The 6,434-nt window shown below is 45.7% G+C and overlaps 1 non-coding gene across 1 annotated transcript; it reads right to left on the bottom strand.

Annotated features, from left to right (window-relative positions):
• Positions 1-4,093: 4,093 nt before the first annotated feature.
• LOC114430309 (5S ribosomal RNA) lies at positions 4,094-4,212 on the bottom strand. The gene has a single exon (XR_003669991.1). It is a non-coding gene; the product is annotated as a 5S ribosomal RNA (ribosomal RNA).
• Between the last annotated feature and the right edge of the window lie 2,222 nt (positions 4,213-6,434).

Here is a 6,434-nt window from a genome sequence, read left to right as displayed (position 1 = left end):
AGCCATCCCTTCAAACCCATGTCTTCCAGCCCAGTCACAGTGCCGGAGCTGTCCAGCATCCAGGGCTCCTGCCCGCTGCTATCTCTGCTGGAGCTCTCCAGCACCCAGGGAGCTTCCAGGCATCCTCTCTGCCCTGCACACTGCCTCCCAACGATACTCACGCTCGCCTGCTCACCCCCACACCCTCCTGCTAGCCCCACCACAACCTTGCGCACCACCACAACATGCACCCCTCACTTGGCTAAAGCAACTAGACCGTGCCAGCAAAACCTTTGTGCCCCTGGTGCTGTGAGTAGAACTTCGTGCCCCTGGTAGCACAGGTGCGAGTAGCTGTGACTCTCTTAAGGTAGCCAGAATTATTTTTCTGGTGCCCCTGGTACTGTGCTGGAGCTCCAGGAGGGAGAGTGTGACGGCCACAGGGCCTAATGCTTGTTGTGTGATTGTTCCACTATGGTTGCAGGTTTCCATCAGGGTGGCGCTGTGTTGATTGATCCTGCACTACAGTCTCTTCTCTTCTCCTGCATTCACCACCTGCCAAATTTGGTTGGGCCGTCCAATCGGTTGTGGTAAGGTGAATTTTGCTGTCTTTAGACAATTTTTGTCATGCGTCCTTTTTCCAGTTTACTGTCGGCGTTGCAGGTCCAGTGTAGCGAATTTGGTTGATTGCAGCGGTTAATGCTCTAGGAGACACGCAGGGTTTATTGTGCTGGTGTTTGTATTTTTTTAAGGCTGGTGTCGGGGCTAGAGAGGGATATGTGTGGCTGTGTGTGTAGCGGCTGGGGCCCCCAAAACTGAACTCTGTAATGCACAGACAGACGCTGCGTGCGGCGCACAGCGGCTGTGCGCGCAACATAGCAGGACAGCGCGCGCACCGGACAGAGATGAGATGTCCTCTCCTCATCATCAGAGCTGTGAGGAGGAGGGAAAAAACATCGGACGTTATCACCCTGGATCTGAAAGAGCCAGTGATGCTCTTAGGTGTAAAAGTCGGATTAGGACGCAACACAGCCGAACTGCCACCCCCCTGAATCCTGAGGCAGGTGGCGGCTACAGAGAGGTCAGATAAATCACTGACTCTGAAGCACACAACAAATCAGTTTTAATAGACACAAACTTCAGTGAAACTTTATCCAGAGGCTCAAAGGGCGCCCTGGTTAGTGCGCGTAAAACTAACGCCAAATCCCACTGAGGAGCATTTCTTATTGGCGCCCTTCTGGTCACTGGTGACAGGAGGAAACGCATATAGAAGCATCCGGGGCCACGGCCGGTGCGCAAAGAAATCCACTCCCAGCGGAGGATTGTTCAGAGCGCCCAGAGAAAACCACAGAGCGCACAGCGCATTCTCGCGTCTGGCAAACAGAATATTTCTACAGAATATTTATTACAAAAATAAACAGGAAACAACTGCGCGAGTTCAAACCTGCCAGCTTCCCTCTCATCGCTGTCAGAGTCACAGCCACACACGTGGCCGGCTGGCTGATCGGCAATCATTATTATTGTTGTTCAGAAATTATGCCGGCTTTCACAAAAGCTCGGACAACAGTCACTGCAGAAACATGAGCCCATGTGTCCACAATCCAATCACATAACTGACGTAACTCGCCCAACTGTTCACATCAGAACCCATACAGGTGAGAAGCCTTTATCTAGCACAATATGAGGGAATAGTTTCAGTTATTTTTAAAATGGAATGCTATTTGTCACATGAAGGATGCATAGATAAGAAGCCATGTTTGCCAAAGAGGAAAATGTTCTGAAACATCTGTTTCAGAACAAACATCTTATTTTTTTCGTGCCCCTGGTACTGTGCTGGAGCTCCAGTGTGACGGCCACAGGGCCTAATGCTTGCTGTGTGTTTGTTCCACTATGTTTGCAGGTTTCCATCAGGGGGGCGCTGCGTTGATTGCAGAGACAAAACACCTGGCCAGTGTTCTGAATGAAGTATTTATCTCCACTTGATCCTGCACTGCAGTCTCTTCTCTTCTCCTGCATTCATCACCTGCCAAATTGGAGGGGGGCGTCCAATCGGTTGTGGTAAGGTGAATTTTGCTGTCTTTAGACAATTTTTGTCATGCGTCCTTTTTCCAGTTTACTGTCGGCGTTGCAGGTCCAGTGCAGCGAATTTGGTTGATTGCAGCGGTTAGGGTTAGGGTTAGGGTTAGGGTTAGGGTTAGGGATTTCCCATTCAAAGTCAATGGAAATTGGATGCATTCCATATTTCCACATTCCAACTACAAATTTCCAAAATTTTTCCCATTGACTAGTATTGAAACCGGAATCTGGCAGTCAAAATCTGGGTGCAAAATGTGGAATTTGAACTTGACCACTAGATGGCAGGCAGGCTCCACCATTCCAACTTTCCAACTCCCATTCAAGTGAATGGGCTCATGTAAAAGAATATGAAGATGGATGGCGATCACAAAATGGCGGACAATGGCATATATAGGAAAATGGATGGTGATTCCAAAATGGCGGACATGATCGCAAAATGGCGGAAATGACCGCAAAATGGCGGAAATGACCACAAAATGGCTCTGCGCTCGCCATTAATACACGTAAACAGCTCAAACACCTATATACTTGCTCCAAATGGCTTCAAACGTTCTGCACATGGTCAGAGCACCGCCCTGAACGTCTCTATGTCATCATCGGGCTGCCCGTGGCGGTGGCGATCGTTCGCCATGAAACATCAAATGCTTATAACTTCGCCATACATGGTCCTATCGTCCTCAAAATTTTTTTATGTCATAACACTCTGCCCCCGGACATGTCTGCATGCTCATGACTCACCTGCACAGCGCCACCTACAGGAAACCGGAAGTTAGTGCTTTTTTGACAGTTTTTATGTATGAATCACATTTTTTTTGGATGCTTGGTGCACAGACTGGTCTCCACTGTTCCCTATGATGTCCGACTCAACCTAGTGGACACATACAGAACTACAGAAGGTTATAACTCCAGCACAGATGCTCCTAAAATTCTCAAATTTTTTACAGGGGATACAGACCCAACCCTCACCATGTGTGGACATCTGCGGACAGCGCCACCTACAGGAAACCGGGAGTAAGTGCTTTTTTGACCGTTTCTATGTATGAATCACATGCTTTGGGATGCTTGATGCACAGACAGGTCTCCAGTATTCCCAATGATGTCTGAATCAGCCTAGTGGACACATACGGTACTACAGAAGGTTATAACTCCAGCACAGATGCTCCTAAAATTCTCAGATTTTTTACAACATGTATGTAAACATAAAGCAGCAGAGCCCAAAGAGCTCGAGCTGCAGAGTAAACAGAGGGAGGAGGAGGCAGATCCCCGAACATGAACCAGAGACAGTGGTCACTGACAAAGGCTTTACTGCAAAACACTCATGAATATCCAGGTAGATGACTTAAAAAAGTGAAGGTTTAGATTGAGTAATCTGCAGCATGAATTAATGGTGTCTTTCTGAGTGCTGTGATAAGACATGCAATTTTAGCAGAATGGCTGAACAGTCATCACATCACCAGCTGAAATAAATCTAGTTTTTCTCAAATTCCAAAATATATCTAATAATGTAATTATATAAGTTTATATAATGATATGTATTTCAGTATGATTAATATAATTAGGCTTTGGTGATAACTGTTGAAGGATCTTTATTCTTCATATTTAGGCTACATGCAGATAGGTGTTAAACTTTTATAAATGTATCTTAGTCATGCTGTTTCACCTACATGATTCACAAAGAGCCATGGCTGTCACAAGGAGCATTGCTGACATGATTGTGAAGTTAAAATATCAAACTTATACAGTTCTGCACTTTTGTTTGCAGCTTGATTTACTTAACAAATGTTTCTTGTGTATTATTACTCTGCTAATCACGATAATCTATTTAAAGGAAAAAAAGAAGGCAAAAAAATAATTATTTATGATCATGAAATCGGTATCGGTGATACTGGCCCTGTATTTACTTGGTATCGGATCGATACTGAAATCTTCAGTATCGCCCACCCCTACAGCGCACACCAAGTGAACAAACAGGACAGTGTCAAAACAGGAAGTGACGCAATACGTTACCAGACGCAGTCCTCCCTTGGCCAAGGGAGGCTCAAGCTTACAGCTCCTGGTATTCCCAGGCGGTCTCCCATCCAAGTACTAACCAGGCCCGACTCTGCTTAGCTTCCGAGATCAGACGAGATCGGGCGTTTCTAGAGCAGTATGGCCGTGAGCTTTAAAGAAGAAAAAGAGAAAAGACCATGTTTCACCTCTTTCTGAGCCTCGTTAGTGCAGTAGGCAGCGAGTCAGTCTCATCATCTGAAGATTGTGACTTCAACCCTCACAAGGGGCACTTGTTTTAGAGCCAGAATACAGATTACAAAGAGCACACTGTATGTTTACATGTCATCCAGGTCATGTTCATAGAGACCACTGAAGCAAGGCGTCTGGACTTGTAGAGTTTTCTTGAAGACGTTTCTCTGCTCCTCCAAGCAGCTTCATCAGTTCTACCTGTTGGTGGGAAACATGCTTTATATGTGGAGGAGGACCTCAGTGGGTCTGGGTCAAACAAACAATAGCACTAAATGTGTCCATCCTTACCTGTGATGTTCTGGCTGCCTGGGCCAGGTGTGTCTAACGACTGGCTAACGCAGACCTGGGCAAAGTACGGCCCGCGGACCGTGCGCACAATAGAAGAAGAAACAGAAGAAAGAAAGAAAAGAAGAAGGCAGCAAGAGTCAGCTGTCAGCACGGCATCACCGCTAACGTTTTTCCCACCCTCGTTTCTTCTAAGCTGCAGCACTGCGTCATCCCATCTACTCTTTGGAGAGACGCGCTGTGTACACTTTAAAAATGCTGCGCGACTATGCTGAAATGTACGGTAAAGCGTGAAGAAACGCCACGGCGCATTCAGATGTTTCCGCGGAGCTGCAGCCGACATCTGCTCTTAAAAAGCTCAGACCTTGTCCAACTTTCAGAGCTTTGGGATCTGATCGTTGTTAAAACTAGTTTGAACTCTAATGGTTTTCTTCTGTAAAAATATCTTCACATCATCTGCTGCTCTGTGCGGAGTGTGTTTCAACATACAACCAGCAACACTCAGAGTGGACCTGGACACACACAGAGGACAGAGGAGAGAGCAGTAAACACACAGACCGGTTCACATCATCAGCTCCCTCCGCCACACAGTGATTCTGTGGTGTTTTTCCGCCAATGCGATTTTATAATATATCTATCTTTCCATTCATTCAACTCTGCGCAACTCTCTCTCTCTCTCCTCCCGTCCGCGTTCACACACATAAGCGCACATGCACGCGCACACACCGAGAGCAGCTGATCCGCCCGCTCCTCCTTTCAATGCACCATGACTGTTGAAGGAAAACCCGGACCGGCGGATATGTTCACAGAGAAGAGCCAACGTTCTTGATAATGGAACATCGCGCAGCCATTTATGAATCAGTTAGTTACCTTGGTGTAACTTTAGTAGTTCCATATATCTGATTATAGTTTTATATGCTATTATGTGGTTAAATCACATTATTTATTTGAACCTTTATTTCACCAGAAAATGTCATTTTACAGAACAAGAACAGGCGGACACATGAGGTCAGTGTTGAGTTCATATAGTGAAATAAAAACCTTCAGCTTCAGATGTTTGTGTAATTCATTCCTTAGATTAGAACTAAACTAGGCTCAAATTAAAGTAAGAACTTTCATTTCAGTTTGGTGAGTCATCCAGGAAACATGAGAAAGGACAGGTCTGTCTGAGCAAACTCATTCTACTGGCCTGTAATGTATGGAGCTGAGGTGGGGGAAGGTCCAGGCAGGGTTCAAGTAAGCATGTATTTATTCATCTTATCACCCAGAACTAACTGAGGGAATTAAGATTTAACTGAATCCATTCAAAATGCTTCTTGTAGCTTTAAAACTGCCATAGATAATGCAGGTGTATATTTAACCTTTATAAACCCCAATGACCAACTCTCCGACCGATGTGACACCGAGATGCCCCCACACACTGCTTACAGTGATGAAAATGTAACAAGAGCATATTTATAAAGGTAGACACTGTGCCAGTGATCTCCAATTCAATTCATATTATTATTGATGAAAGAAATGTGGCCCTTTGCTTTTCTAATGGAAGTCTATGTGGCCCTCGCAAAAAAAGAATTGCCCACCCCTGGGCTAACGACTATGAGACTGGAGGGGGACTGGTGGACAGCCCTTTGTTCTTGCTGTGAGTCTGTGCAGACTTCCTGGAATGGATGGAATCACTGCATTGTATGTGGTAGAAAGATGATGTCTGAGGCCTCCACCTCTGTTAAGGGAAGGTTCTTCCAGCTTCACATAGATGCTTCCTTGACTCCTCTTTCAAACCACCTTTCCTCTCTGTCTAGGATGTGGACATTGTTGTCCTCAAAGGAGTGTCCTGTTTTTTGTAAATACTTGTTTTCTAT

This window comes from Parambassis ranga, unplaced genomic scaffold (assembly GCF_900634625.1).
Source record: "Parambassis ranga unplaced genomic scaffold, fParRan2.1 scaffold_22_arrow_ctg1, whole genome shotgun sequence".
NCBI classification, from domain to species: Eukaryota; Metazoa; Chordata; class Actinopteri; family Ambassidae; genus Parambassis; species Parambassis ranga.
Note: the sequence above shows the minus strand (reverse complement) of the source record. Positions and strands in the feature narration are given on the sequence as shown.